The sequence below is a fragment of the Pelophylax lessonae genome (genome assembly GCF_965119305.1).
Source record: "Pelophylax lessonae genome assembly, chromosome: 13".
NCBI lineage: Eukaryota > Metazoa > Chordata > Amphibia > Anura > Ranidae > Pelophylax > Pelophylax lessonae.
The window spans coordinates 124,166,636-124,183,107 of NC_138780.1; the positions used below are offsets into that span (position 1 = coordinate 124,166,636).

The window sequence follows — 16,472 nt, forward strand, 5'->3', positions numbered from 1 at the left end:
ATATATTTTTTTATAATTGCAGTTGCTTGGGCTGCCAGTGACTGTCAGGTCCACAGAGTGTACTGTGCCCACTGCAGTGCCACTGCCCACCACTGGTATATACGGTGGCACAGCAGCTTGCAAATTAAAAATATATATATTTTTTTATAATTGCTGTTGCCTGGGCTGCCAGTGACTGTCAGGTCCACAGAGTGTACTGTACCCACTGCCCAACACTCCTATAGGGTGGCACAGCACCTTGCACTCATAGTACCACAAATCTAAAAAAAAAATATCAGGCAGAGGCAGGCCACCCCGCAAGGGCCGTCGTGGTCGTGGTGCTGTGATTTCCTTTGGCCCTAGAATAATGCCCAGTGTTCAGAAGCCACAGACCCTGAACTCAAAAAATTCTGAGGACATAGTTGACTGGCTTACACAGGACCCCCAATCATCTACAGCTTCCGCTCGGAACCTAAATGCACCATCCTCCTCCAGCTCAGCTTCGGGCACCTCTCAATTTACCACTCGCCCACCCGCAGGCACCACCACCAACACTAGCACCACAGCCGCTTCACTTGATCTGTCAGAGGAGTTATTTACACATGAGTTGGAAGAAATAAGTGATGCGCAACCATTAGCGCCAGAGGATGTAGATAACGGGAATATGTCTCAGTCAGGCAGCATTATACACATGGACGTACATTGTGATGATGATGATTTTGTACCTGCTGCTGCTGCCTTTGCTGAGTTGTCAAGTGAAGCGGCTGATGATGACGATGTGTCCGTGGATGTCACCTGGGTGCCTGCTCGAAGAGCAGAAGAAGAGGGGGAAAGTTCAGATGGGGAGACAGAGAGGAGGAGGAGACGAGTTGGAAGCAGGGGGAGGTCATCGCAAGGAGCTAGTGGCACAATCAGACAGCATGTAGATTCGGCACCCGGGGTCAGCCAGACAGCACGCCAATCAACGCAAGCTGTTGCCACCACCAGAATGCCGTCATTACAAAGCTCAGCAGTGGGTCATTTTTTTGTGTGTCTGCCTCTGATAGCAGCGATGCCATTTGTAACCTGCACCAAAAGAAACTGAGTCGTGGGAAGTCCAACACCCACCTAGGTACAACTGTTTTGCGAAGGCACATAATCTCACATCACAAACGCCTATGGGATCAACACATGAGTAAAAGCAGCACACAAACTCAAAGCCACCATCCTCCTCCTGGTCCAGCATCTTCAGCCACGTCAACCACTGCTGTCCTCCTTGCCCCCTATCAACAACAACCCGCCCCTCCGCCTCTCACCTTCAGCAGTTCCAGCTCATCTGCCCACAGTCAGGTGTCTGTCAAGGAAATGTTTGAGCATAAGAAGCCAATGTCACAGAGTCACCCCCTTGCCCGGCGTCTGACAGCTGGCTTGTCGGAACTCTTAGCCCGCCAGCTTTTACCATACAAGCTGGTGGAGTCTGAGGCCTTCAAAAAATTTGTCGCTATTGGGATACCACAGTGGAAGGTACCCGGCCTAAATTTTTTTTCACAAAAGGCAATCCCCAACCTGTACTCTATTGTGGAAAAGGAAGTCATGTCATGTCTGGCACACAGTGTTGGGGCAAGGGTCCATCTGACCACTGATAGCTGGTCTGCAAAGCACGGTCAGGGCAGGTATATCACTTACACTGTGCATTGGGTAAACCTGCTGGCGGCTGCCAAGCATGGAATGCGTGGCTCTGCTGCAGAGGAGTTGGTGACACCGCCACGACTTGCAGGCAGGCCTGCTGCCACCTCCTCTACTCCTCCTACTCCATCCTCTTTGCTAACCTCCTCGGCTGAGTCCTCTTCTGCTGTTGCATCTTGCTCCACACCAACTGCACCCCCCCAGCTCCCCAGGGGTTGACTTGCCTGAAAGCAGAGAGTCACACCGGACCAGCACTACTGTCCGCCCTGAACGCACAGGTGGATCAGTGGCTGACCCCGCACCAACTGGAGATCGGCAAAGTGGTGTGTGACAACGGAAGCAATTTGTTTGCGGCATTGAATTTGGGCAAGTTGACACATGTGCCGTGCATGGCACATGTGTTGAATCTGATTGTACAACGCTTTGTGCAGAAGTACCCAGGCTTACAGGACATCCTCAAGCAGGCCAGGAAGGTGTGTGGCCATTTCAGGCGTTCCTACACGGCCATGGTGCACTTTTCAGATATTCAGCGGCGAAACAACATGCCAGTGAGGCGCTTGATTTGCGACAGCCCGACACGTTGGAATTCAACACTGCTAATGTTCGACCGCCTGCTCCAACAAGAAAAAGCGGTCAACGAGTATTTGTATGACCGGGGTGCTAGGATAGCCTCTGCGGAGCTGGGTATTTTTTTGCCACGTTACTGGACGCTCATGCGCAATGCCTGTAGGCTCATGCGTCCTTTTGAGGAGGTGACAAACCTAGTCAGTCGCACCGAAGGCACCATCAGCGACATCATCCCACATGTTTTCTTCCTGGAGATTGCCCTGCGAAGAGTGCTGGATCAGGCCGTAGATGACCGTGAAGAGGAAGAGTTGTGGTCACCATCACCACCAGAAACAGCCTTACCATCGCTTGCTGGACCTGCGGCAATGCTGGAAGAGGAGTCTGAGGAAGAGGAGTCAGAGGGGGAATGTGGCTTTGAGGAGGAGGAACACCAACCACAGCAGGCATCCCAGGGTGCTCGTTGTCACCTATCTGGTACCCGTGGTGTTGTACGTGGCTGGGGGGAAGAACACACCTTCAATGACATCAGTGAGGACGAGGAATTGGACATGAGTAGCTCGGCATCTAACCTTGTGCAAATGGGGTCTTTCATGCTGTCATGCCTGTTGAGGGACCCTCGTATAAAAAGGTTGAAGGAGAACGACCTGTACTGGGTGGCCACGCTACTAGATCCCCGGTATAAGCAGAAAGTGTCTGATATGTTACCGAATTACCGGCAGTCGCAAAGGATGCAGCAGCTACAAAATAAGTTAAAAAGTATGCTTTACACAGCGTATAAGGGTGATGTCACAGCACAATGGGAATCCAACAGGGGAAGAGGTGAAAGTAATCCTCCTCCTACCACTACAACCACGCCGGCAAGGACAGGACTCTTTACAGACGTATTGTTGATGGAGGACATGCAGAGCTTTTTTAGTCCTACGCATCGCCACAGCCCTTCGGGGTCCACCCTCAGAGAACGGCTCGACCAACAGGTAGCAGACTACCTTGCCTTAACTGCAGATATCGACACTCTGAGGAGCGATGAACCCCTTGACTACAGTGTGTGCAGGCTTGACCTGTGCCCTGAGCTATCCCAATTTGCCATTGAACTTCTGGCCTGCCCCGCTTCAAGTGTCCTGTCAGAAAGGACCTTCAGCGCAGCAGGAGGTATTGTCACTGAGAAGAGAAGTCGCCTAGGTCAAAAAAGTCTAGATTAGATTACCTCACCTTTACTAAGATGAATGAGGCATGGATCCCGAAGGGACTGACAGTGGGGGATGCATTTGACTAAAAAAGGCCCGATGACATGCCTTGGGCTAAAAATGGTCCACACGCTGCTGTATTTAATCTCTGCATGCCCGATGACTTACGTGACGTCTCCGCCACCAACTACGGTTCAAGCCGCAATGTTTTAGTGCACCTTGAAAACCTAAATTTTTCCGGCCGCTGCTACAGCAGCGGTTGCAACATTACCTACTTTTTCATGCATGTGTACATGCCTAATTTTTCTGGCCTCTGGTGCTACACTGTGGCTGCAAAAAACAAAAACAAAAAAAGGCACATACATGTGTCAATTCCCCTTCGTGATCGTTACCTTGTTGTGGTGAAGGGGCTTGCGTATCACAATGAAGCGATCACCTCTAGGAGTGTGTTGGCACACCCCAGATGATAAGGTCGTTGCTTCATTGTGAACAGACCAAAAGCGATCCGCGGGATAATTTTTCATAGAAAAAACATTAATTTTCTTTAATTTAAAAAAAAGAGGACAGCATCTGCAGAGCTGGGTATTTTTTGGCCGCGTTACTGAATGCTCATGCACAATGGCTATAGGCTCATGTGTCCTTTTGCGGAGGTGACAAACCTGGTCAGTCGAACCCAAGGCAACATCATCGACCTCATCCCATATGTGTTTTTTCTGGAGCGTGCCCTGCGAAGAGTACTGGATCAGGCCGTAGATGAGCATGAAGAGGAAGAGTTGTGGTCCCCATCACCACCAGAAGCAGCCTTGTCGTTGTCGATTGCTGGACCTGTGGCAACGCAGAGAGAGGAGTCTGAAGAAGAGAAGTCAGAGGAGGAAGATGGCTTTGAGGAGGTGGAAGACCAACCACAGCAGGCGTCCCAGGGGGTTTGTTGTCACCTTTCGGGACCCTTGGTGTTGTACATGGCTGGGTGGAGGAAGAGACCTTCAATGACGTCACTGAGGACAAGGAACGGGACATGGCTAGCTTGGTATCCAACCTTGTGCAAATGGGGAGTTTGCGGTTGTGCAAATGGACTGACTGACTGTTAAATGGGTGTCAGGTCACCTGTGGCCAAGTGACAACTGCACTCTAATGGAGGCAGGGGCGCAGCACAAGGTAGTGAACCCGATAGCAGACTGCTGCGGATGGACCGGAACATGAGCCCAAGATTCCCCAGGGCGCGGAGTCTAAGACCCAGCAGGTGTTCACCAGAGCCTCTTGTGGTGAGGATGGACTTGGCTGCAGCTGGGCCCAGGTCGTGGCCCCTGGGGTCCCCCAAGTCACGCTCCGTAGGGAGAGAAGGGAAGCAGTCACTCAGGACACACGGAATGGTGATGGGTAAGCCGAGGTCGGGGTAACAGGCAGACAAGGGTAACCACGGGACAGGCCAAAGGTCAGGGTAACAGCCAAACAGGAACAGTCAGAGACAAGCCAAAGTCGGTACACATAACAGTAGATCAAGCACACAGGAAACAGGAAACTAGCAACAGGGAACAGCAAAGCTGACCTGCAGTGCACTGGTTAATATAGACTTCCTGGAATGGCCTGGGGTGGAGCCAAACAGGGAAGAGAGATGATAAAAGCAGCCAGAAGGAAGAGTCTGGCCCTTAATGCAGACATGAGGATGAGGAGCAGGTAAACTACCAGACATTTATTGCATGTCCATGACAATGGGGAGTTTTGTCTGTCAGAGTTTGGTCAGACTGTCACTGTGAAGCGGGCGTAACCCTTACACTACCTGATTGATACAACATCATACCTGATCGTATACACACACTGGATGTTTTAAAGCACGTTATTCCAAACAATTTAGGAATCTTAGGTGATTTATGCCCTTTATGGATTAAAACCCGACTGTGTCAACTACGTAATTTTCCATGGGAGTTTTGCCATGGATGCCCCTCCGGCATGCCACAGTCTAGGTGTTAGTCCCCTTGAAACAACTTTTCCATCACTATTGTGGCCATAAAGAGTCCCTGTGGGTTTTAAAATTTGCCTGCCTATTGAAGTCTATGGCGGTTCGCCCGGTTCGCGAACATTTGCCGATGTTCGCGTTCGCCGTTCGCGAACGGCAAATTTTAGGTACCGCTTTCAGCACCTAAAATCCGAAAGAATCATACCGCCAGGTAGGTTAATATCTGGTGCCGCTAGTCCTCCCTGTGATTTATCTCTACTGAGAACTGTATATTGTATTCTGGGCTTTTTACCCGCCAAATACACTTTAAAATCATTGTTTTTATTATTCCAAAATATGCAGATAGATAGCAATTGGTAACAGTTAAAATCTATATAGGATTTTGGGCAGTATGATCATCCTAATTGTATTTATTCTCCCCAACGAAGAGTGTGGGTGACTCAATATTTTTTTTAAGATCTGCTTTTATCTCATTTAACAGGGGTATATAATTGACATGATAGGGGTTTTCTAATGATAAAGTTACATTTATCCCAAGGAATTTTAATTTTGACTTTGGCCATGTAAATGGGAATTCCCTCTGTAATGCCAACTCTTCTTTCCTACTTAGCCCGATGTTCAGAATTTCTGACTTTTTTGGATTGATCTTAAAGTGTGATAGTTCCCCATATTTCTCGAACTCATTCATCACATTTTTGAGGGTTATTTTGGGGTTAGTAATATAAAACAAAACATCATCGGCGTATGCAGCTAATTTATGTTCCTCCTGTTCAACCTTTACTCCTCCTATATCTACATTATTCCTTATAGTCACTAATATTGGTTCTAAGGACAGGACGAACAACAGGGGTGAGAGAGGGCATCCCTGTCTCCTCCCATTGCACATTTTAAATTGGGGGGATAAATTACTGTTTACCTTTACCGCTGCTATTGGATTCCTATATAACGGCCTGATCAATTGGGTCACTCTCGGGCCGATACCCAAATCCTCTATTGTTAGTAACATGAACTCCCAGTCCACCCTGTCAAATACTTTCTCAGCATCTATTGACAACAGGAGGGCTGGGGTGTCAAGACCTCTGGCTTTGTGCAATAGTAATAAAGTTCTAATCCCATTATCTTTTCCATCTCTACTTGTAATGAATACTGTCTGATCTGGATGGATCAACTCTGCCATTAAGTCTTTTGATTGAGTTGCTAGGATTTTTGCGTCTAGTTTTGTGTCAGCATTTAACAATGCCATTGGTCTGTAGTTAGAGCATAGGGTTGCATCTCTCCCTTCTTTGGGTATTACCGTGATATGAGCCTGTATTGATTCTACTCTCATCTTCCCCCTTTCTCCTATCCCATTCATATAAATGCAAAGTTTTGGTACTAATATTTCCTTAAACCTTCTATAGTATCGGGTGGCCGTGATATACCCATCCGGCCTGGACCTTCCCAGTAGGTGAATTGTTTAATGCCTCCATTATCTCCTTCTACAAGATTGGTGTCTCTAGAGCTAATAATTTGCCAGATGGTAATTTAGGCAGTTGTGATTCCTTTATATATTGTTGTATCCTTTGTCTTCTATTTTGTTCTACTTCATATGATTCCTTTTGCTGTATGGTGTATAAAATTTCATAGTAACTTTGGAAAGCTTTACCTATATCTGTTATTGAGTGGACCATATTCCCCCTGTGGTCTTTTATTTTTGCTATATAATTAATTTGTTTTTTTACTCTTTAACATTCTTGCTAGGTATTTCCCTGGTTTATTTCCCCATTTTTATCTTTCCCCTGTGACTCTAATAAAGTTACATCTGGTCTATTCTTCCAATAGCTCCTTTAATTTATCTCTTTTTAATACCAAGGCGTGTTGTATCCTGCCCTCCAAGCTCTTCCTATGTTTCTGTTCCAACTGGTGTAGCTCTGTTATTAATCAAGTTATACTGGTAGCTCTTTTCTTTTTTTTTCCTGGAGCCTATTGAAATTAGTACTCCTCTAATATAGGTTCTATGAGCCCCCCCTACCGTGGCATCTGAAATGTCTGTGGTTTTGTTATCTAAGAAGTATTGTACCAATTCTTTCTTTATACTTTTTCCTACCACTACATTCTGTATTAGTTCCTCATTAATCCTCCAAATATTTATCTCTCTCTGAGATCCTGGGAGTATTGTTTCAATGATAACTGGGGCGTGATCAGATAAAGTCAAAGTTCCTATAGATGTACTAACAACTGCTTCTATCAACCGATGTTCTATCATTATATAATCTAATCTTGTGTACATGGAGTGCACTGGGGAATGAAAGGTATAGTCCCTCTCCCTAGGATGTTGGATTCTCCAGACATCTACCAATTGGCAATGAAAAAGCTTATTCCTTACCATCCTGAGTTGACATCCTCCCATTGCCCATGCACTCGATGTACAGTCCAAAGACGGATCCATGCAGAAATGGAAATCACCTGCCAGGAACAAATTACCTTTTTTAAAAAGAGTCAGCTTATCTAATATTTTCTTCAAATATCCTCTTGGGTTTTTATTTGGGCAATACACATTTGCCAAAGTGCCATCGATTCCCTGTAGTTTATCCTTCAAGAAGATAAATCGGCCTGTCTTTCCTCCAAGGAGAACCTTACTACCTTCCAGAAACCGATTGCTACCCCTTTTGCTTTCTTGGTTGGAGTATCTCCATAATACCATATTGGGTATTTCCTGCAAAAATACTGTGCTGGCAAAGATTCGTCTGAGCTCCTCTAATACCTTGTGTCTTTTAGTTGGCATGTTTAATCCTCTAACATTATATGTCAATAATCATAGGGAGTTCATGTCATCTCTCCTCTCTCACCTCCTGAAATGTATTGCCTCTTTTTTACCCACCCGGCCTAGGCCAGGTGCGGGAACAGTGGCATCCTCTATAGGTCGTCAACAAGGACCTAAGCCTGAGTTCCTGGTGGGGAGGTGACAAGAGAAGTCAGCACAACACTGTTTTTTTTCTAATTCCCCCCTCCCCCAACCCATCTATCCCTCCTCTTCCCCCTCTTCTAATTTCTTACCTAATTTCTCCCCACCCAACTCACCTCTCCCCCGTGTGTCACGTTCTCACCGTGCCTTACAGACGGCCAGGCGTGGTCGCCGTTTAGTACCTAACAGGTGATTTGATTCTAGGTACTTTGATGTTTTGGGTCTATTATCCTGCCTCTGAGCCACACTTCAGCTTGTATGGATCCAGTCTTGTTTATCTGACATTGCCTGCAGCACTAGGGGGCTGGAATTTACCTGAGAATGCTCTTGTCTTTCATTGTCCACCTGAAGCTAATTGCTCGTTTAAGCAAGGTATAAAACACTGCCTCTCCCTGAGAGCAGTGTCAGTTCATTGTTCCTAGTTGACAGATTTAGCTCTTGTTTTCTTGTCTCCTGAACTTGTTTTCCAGACTGACTCCGGCTTCTGACCTTGCCTCTGCTCTGCGTTTATCCTGACTCCTGGCATCCATTGACTACAGTTATTCTTGGACTTTCCTTCCATTTGTATTCCTGCTGGTACTGCTAATTGGAGCACTTTTCCTGCCAAGCCCCCGTGCACAGATTCACAGTCCAAGTGGCTTCCTTACCTGGTCACCTTGGAATGTGGATATCTGCAAGGGTGAGCGTACATCTCTGCGCTACAGACTCCAAACAAGGTAAGCCTTGACACCGTGACCTCTCCCTTTCCCCCCTCCCTGCCTCTGCACTTGGCATGATGTTGGTTTACCATCTCATGGTCCTGGAGTAGATAAAAAAATTATCTAAGGCCCTCCTTGCCCTTCTACTCTAGGGGGTGCTCTACCTACCCGCACGTGAACCTTGTTCTCCTTATATGGAAAATTTGAGCCCAGCTGGATTACCATCCCATGTTCCCTGACACTTTCCTGCTCCCTCCCATCCAACCCCCCCCCCCTCCACCACAGTCCCCCCTGGGTGACTTTCTATTCTATGCCCTCTTTGGGCAAATTCTTAGTTCAATTTCTTTTCTTTGAAGCTAATCGCCACTGTTCTTTTTCTTGCATTGTTTCTTCTGTTGCCGTGTCTTCAAGCCAGCCTAGCATTTTTTGGTACAGGGTTTTTCCAGTTTTCTACAGAAGTTTTGTATCTCCTCAGGGAATCTTAGATTTGCCATCCGGCCATCTCTCCTCCCTATCAGACAGGCTGGGAATCCCCAGTTGTACCGTACTCCTTGCTTTTGCATTGAGTCCACAAGTGGTTTCGGTAATCTCCTTCTTCTTAACAGGTCCTGGGATAAGTCTGTAAAGATATGAATGTTAACACTTTCATAATTTATAGGTGTCTTTCTTTTCAGACTCTCCCAGATCTGGGCCTTTTCCTCATAGCTCTGGAATCTTATGATAACATCTCTGGGGGGTGTCTGCTGGTATACCTGCTGTTTTTTTAATCCAATGCACTCTCTCGACCTTTAGCTGTTACATTTCCTCTCTACCCAACAGTGGTGTAAAGATTTTTCTAATTTTGTCTGTTAGGTCCTCACCATGCGTTGGTTCTTGTAGACCCCATATTCTCAAATTCTTCCTCCTGCTCCTATTTTCTTGGTCCTCCATTTTATAGGCAATGCTTTTATGTTCCATTTTTAGGTCTTTCATTTCTCTTCTTAGATCTTTTATTGTTTGTATATAGTTGTCTTGCCTATTTCCTAGGTCCTCTATCACGTTAATAAATAACCCAAGTCCTTGTGAATTGTTAACAGCTCTGCTTTTAGAGATTTTTCTAGTGCTGCGAGCATGACCACCATTTCGCCCTTGGTGGGGAGTTGATCCCTCATTGTCTGATCTGTATTGCGATCTAACCCTACATCTGCCTCTAGTTCTTGTTCTAGTTCTTGTTCTGGTCTTAAATGCGTTGTGGTGTCCAGGCCTAATGATGGCTTTTTTTGACCGCTTTTTTTCTCTTGCTTCCGTTTGTTTTATGCAAGTTCTGTAGCTGGCCAGCTATAACCTGTCCTAGGTTGCTAATATGACCTACATGCATATACAGCTAGACCTGCTAATAACCTCAATACAGCGCATATGTTTAAATGTGAGAGGCAAAAGCAGTTATTTACTGTGACTTTATGCTTGAATGTCATATAACAGTTATATATTATGTTCACAGAAGCAAAAGAGAAAATATGCCTGTAAGATTAATTTATATGCCTGTAAGGTAAGCTCAGACACAGCAGAATTGAAACCAGAAAACACAGAGCTAAACTTTATTACCCATAAAGAGTTTGTGGCCAATCACAGCCAATCTCACACTCAGCAACAGTCTTGGCCAATTACAGCCAGCCTTACACCCATTTTTTGTCTAAAGTTCCATGCTTTCAGCCAGCATTCTCATTCCAATACAGAGAGGACATCTGTACAGACACAAATTCACAGAGCAGTTTTATGGAAGCAAGTGGCCAAAAATAGGTAATTAATACAGTTATATGTGTTCCTATTGTTAGTAATGTGATTAGATTTGTATACTGAACTAGTTATGTGTTCACTTGTAGTTCCACCGAACTTAAATCAAACGATCAAACTCAAACAAACCAGATCAAAAAAGCGAACGAACACAAACTCTAATGTCATAGCAAACAAACTATCGAACTTAAATCAAACAATCCATACGAACAAACACAAATACGCAAACTATCGAACAGTTGAACCACCATTTGTTATACTTTATTCAGCACATGTTTGTACATGGACTGTCTGCTGCAAAGTGCCACTGTTATCTATGAAGAAAAGTTGGAGTTAATAAAGAAGATATCTTAAGCGTTTGGTGTGCTCTTCAAACCTACTGCTTTCCATAGAACGGTATTGGAGGAATTTATAGAGTAACAGACAGTCTGGTTAGACTGAAGTCAGAGAAATCCAATTCTTCTAATGCCACAGCGCATAAGGCACTTCATAGTGCTGCGCCTGCCACAAGTTCTTTGCGGTTTCTCTGGGATCTGTTGATCCAGGGTGTCCTTTTGTAGCATACATTTTTTAATTGATCCGGGACTGGAACTCACTTTAGGCGACTTTGCAGTCTTATCATCTGCGAATTTCCGAATTCACTATAGCGCCTGCTTACAATTGACAAGGCGTAGGGTTGTAACTATTTTTATGGTCTGGGCATGTGCACATGTGCTGCTTCATAGTCGTAGGCCGAGGGAGAATTTATCTCTTCTTCTTTCTAACAAATATCTTTTTAAACATCACTTTTTTTAAAAGTTTCAAAGCAGATCATCTCAAAACAATATACCACATCTTTAAGAACCATTTCTTTTATGCTATTATGCTCTAACCATTATTTCCATGTGCAATATTGGTACTTTTAGCACGACTAATGATTTACACACACAGTGACTTCTATTGCCTATAGTGAATTTGCATTCACGACTACGTTCTCCTGCACGCTTTACTGAATTCAGTTTAGGAGTAAATCTACGGCGCCTCCACCGTAGAAATTAAAAGTATGCATGCTCCCCTACTAGGCGTTATAGGGAATTAGGCCCATAGTCAGGTTGAAAAAAAGACACAAATCCATCAGGCTCAACCAATAAAAAAGAAAAAACAGTAAAGAAAATACAACCATACAATCTCATATACATAATCCTATACCCGCAGTTGATCCAGAAGAAGGCGAAAAACCCCAGCAAAGCATGATCCAATTTACTACAGCAGGGGAAAAAATTCCTTCCTCATCCCCCCGTGAGGCAATCGGATATTCCCTGGATCAACTTTACCTTTTTTAAAGCAATCTATTGAGCTGGCCAGAACTACCTCTGGAGGGAGTCTATTCTGCATTTTCACAGTCCCTACTGTAAAGAAACCTCTCCGTATTTGGAGACAAAATCTCTTTTCCTCTAGACATAAAGAGTGCCCCCTTATCCTCTGTGATGACCTTAACCACTTGCCGACCGCCCGCCGCAGATATACTGCGGCAGGCTGGCTTGACTGTTCGAATAGCCGTACCCATACGTCGCACCTCGGGAACGAGCATGGGGGGTGCGCACGCAGTGATTCGCAAGAGGAGAAGCTCATCTTCTGGGTCAGCGGCCGTGATTGCCGCTGGGCATCCTCGATCACTCCTTGGGAAGACAGATCGGGGGTCTGCCGTTGTAAACACAGCAGACCGTTGTTCTGTCAGTTATCATCACAGGGCTCCTGTGTTCCTCCTATTTAGGAACACAGGTCCCTGTGTTGATCCAATAAGCCCACGCCCCCCGTACAGTTAGAAAACACCCCCTAGGCTCAATTTTAACCCTTTGATCGCCCCTGGGTTAACCCCTTCCCTGCCAGTGTCATTATTACAGTAACAGTGCATATTTTTAGCACTGATTACTGTAGTAATGTCACTGGTCCCCCCAAAAGTGTCAAAAATGTCAGTTAAGAGGTCTGATCTGCCTGCTGCAATCTCGCTAAAAATCGCTGATCACCGGCATTACTAGTAAAAAAATAAATAAATAAATAAAAATGACATGAATCTTAGTTTGTAGACGCAATAACTTTTGCGCAAACCAATCAAAACACGCTTATTGGGATTTTTTACCTAAAATATGTAGCAGAATACAAATTGTCGTAAAAAGATGAAAAAAATTAGATTTTTTAATTTTTTGGGGGGGAAGGTTATACAGCAGAAAGTGAAAAATATTATTTTTTTTTCCAGAATTGTCAGTATTTGTTTGTTTATAGCGCAAAAAATAAAAAACACACAGGTGATCAAATACCACTAAAAGAAAGCTCTATTTGTGGGGAAAAAAGGACATCAATTTTATTTGAGTGCAGTGTCACAAGACTGCACAATTGTCTGTTAAAGTAATGCAGTGCCTAATCACAAAAAATGGCCTGGTCATTAAGGGGATAAAACCTTCCGGTCCAGAAGTGGTTAAAGTGAATAACTCAACACCAAGTTCACTATATGGACCTCTTATGTATTTATACATGTAGCAGCCACTAGCGATAATCGCAAGTAAATCTGGCAAGCTGGTTGTTCCCTAGTTGATCGATCAATCAACTTGGTACATTCAGTCTGCCCACACATGGTTAAAATCCCAGCCGGTTCAGCAGGATTTGGACAGACTAAGACTCTTTATACTGTCCACAAAATTTGCCTTTCTGCTTGATTTTGGCATTACCAGTTGGAAAAAAGGCAAAAATCCTGGAAAAATAAAACAAATGTAGCCACCACGTTTAAGTCTAGGTTCACAGCTTTGCAATTTTCCAGAACATTTTGCGGTGTGTTTTGAAACCTCCAGATTTGCATGCAGTTTTCATGCATTTTTCTTTTTTCATGCTGAATGTAAAAATAAGAATTGCTGGCAAAAGAAATTCAGAGGGGAAAAAAAATGGCTTTCAAAATCCATACCATACCATTATTTGAGCATGAAGCCTGGCAGGTCAGGAAAGGGAGCAGGCGAGAGAGCGCCCCCCTGCTGAATCGTACCAAGCCGCATGCTCTCAACATGGGGGGGTGGTTGTGGGGGTCTGCAGGCAGAGGCTTTATAAGATCTGGAAACCCCCTTTAACAAGGGGGCCCCCAGATCCCAGCCTCCCTATGTGAATGAGTATCACTCAATCACAAAAAAGTGTCAAAAAGGAAAAAACACACACAGACCCAGAAAAAGAAAAAAACTCAGCCCGTGACGAAGGCTAACCACTGACTACCCGCTCCTCTATCTGACCGTTCTTAAATAGGTAAGGGGCGGGGCCAGCAATGACGTCAGCAGCCCCCCTGCCCCAAAGAACCTCCACTGTTTTTTTCCCCATTTTTTTTTTTTTTTTTGCCTCAATTTTTTTTACATTTAGCTGTCAGCGGGGAATCCTGCTGATAGTTGATGATTTATCCGTTGTTAGGGAGGCAGCGGCCGACTTCCCGGCCCGCTCCTTAGCAACCAGCTATACACAGTGTGTTAAAGAGAAAAAAAAAAGGACTTGCATTTTTGGTGTGTCTTTATTGAAGTCTATTACAGGCAAAGCGCAATCTGCTATGGGGAAAAAAGTCTCTGACCCTTTCCAAAAAACGTAGTGCCGCAAAACGCACTGATGTGAACTACATTCATAGAAAACTATGTTAAATGGACTGTAGAGCACATAGGTGTGAACGTAGGCTGGTAAGACAACAGGCTATTAACCCTCTGTAGAATAAAGAGGGTTAATTTAGTAGCACTAGCTGTAACAGAAAAAAAACCCAGATTGTTAAGCAAATAATCAAAACCTATTTAAGTGTATGAATAAAACAGAGGTGAATTAATTGCTGACAAGCATGACATTGTGAGTTGCCCCCCCCCCCCCCATTTTCTGCTTTTCTCCCCTATCTATCCTTATATTACCATTTCCTTGAGAATCCTGATGGTTTTCTAGTCTTCATCTTTACAACACTTGCTCTCACTCAAACTGTTCTCTCCCTTTACCCTAATATACTTTGGATAATTGCGAGGTCATAATTCCTCTTAAAATATGTAAACCAGGAGGAATGACAGCTGTAAGTTCCATGTACATTGTACTCTACAAGTCTGATATATTTTGATATGACCAAATAATTGGATTTTCATTTTCTCTAAAATACATTCTTTTTTTATAAAAAAAAAACCCATAACATTGTGCAATCAGGGGAGTTTAATTGGTCAATTGCACACCCTCCAATTTCTGTAACACATCTTATTAAAATTACAGTATTGCATAAAATGGGACTGGTCAGTTTTCCTTCAAAATGGACAGACAGGAGATCTAACAAATTCAATCAGATTTTTCAAAAAGGAAGATCATCCTATCTTGATGAAAACAATCATTTAATAATCAAACTGCCCAATAAATTAATTTGAGTTCATACAAATTATCATTATATTGAACAATTCAAATGGTGTGTATGGCCAGCGTTAATTGTGCCATCATCTTTGTAGCCCCAGAAGATTTTCATTTTATTAGCAAAGGTTGCAATCATTTTCAACAACTAAAGTCTGTAGTCATTGTTAGAGCTCATTCACACTGTAGGTAAAAAAAAGAGCTGATTTTACAGGCATTTGAGCTTTTATCTCTCTCCCTAAAAGCTCAAACAAGCTTGTGCTCTTTTGCATATTTTTATTGAGCTTTTATAATCTTTTTTTGAGCATAAGCGTTTTATTCACAAACCTTCCCCTCGGCTCATTTTATCTTTTTTTGTGCATTCTCAGACTTCTTTGAGCTTTTCTACACTTTTTTGCACTTTTTTTGCATGTTTTTGAGCACTTAGGCGTCTTTTCTGCTCGAAAACTCCTCTCAAAAATACATGTTTGGTGGATTTTTTTTTCTGCCTGTAGGAGCATATGCCTGTAAAATTGTGAAAAGCCGTAGTATGCAATGATAGATTGGCTAACATGGAGGGGAGTTTCAAGGCAGAAAAAAATGAGAACTCAAAAAAGCTCAAAAGCCCCTAGGAGCCGCTTTTTTGAGCTTTTTTTAAGATGCAGTAAGCCCTTGGACAAAATAGTTATAGTGTTAAACCTCATCCTAACAAGTGATTAGGATTTCAAATTAAGCCTAAAAAGAGCATACTAATAGGATTATTAGTCATCATCCATCACTACTATAACTCAAAAAATTATAGATAGATTAGATAGATAATGATTATAATTATATAATATAATAATAATAATGATACAATATAATACAATCTCTTACCTTACTTAAGATCCAGTTCATAAGTATCTTTTTTGTTCAATATGCTGCATAGAATTTTAGCATGTATTTCCTTATGAATACAAAGAAAAGGGATACGATCTCCAATATGCAATTTCCTTTACTTCAAAGTGATGTCTTCACAAGGTTGACAGACAATGTAGTAAGCGACTGTACAGTTTTAAGCATCCCTGCTCTCCATCAGGCTGTCAGTACATGTTTACTGCAGGGATTACAACTAAATACCCACACGGGGTGTAACCACATAGGTGTCCCTCATTCCCAGTTACATCATCTATCACTGCTATACCTCAAAAATGTTTAAATAGATAGATAATGATTATTTATACATTCACTTACCCCTTGACTCAGTTCATAAGTATATTTTCATTCAATCTGCTGCATAAAATTTTAGCATGTACAGTATATCCTTATGAATAGCAGCATCTCCTGAAGAAGTCACTTAATGCCATTATCCAATAACT

General features: G+C 43.6%; 1 protein-coding gene across 1 annotated transcript in view; it reads right to left on the reverse strand.

Moving 5' to 3' along the window:
• Positions 1-16,116, reverse strand: part of LOC309569202 (carbohydrate sulfotransferase 9-like) — a gene marked incomplete at its 3' end in the record, with an annotated part of 83,557 nt that extends 67,441 nt beyond the window's left edge. Inside the window, exon 1 of the mRNA XM_082274958.1 lies at positions 15,991-16,116. The remainder of the gene's footprint in view (positions 1-15,990) is intronic.
• Between the last annotated feature and the right edge of the window lie 356 nt (positions 16,117-16,472).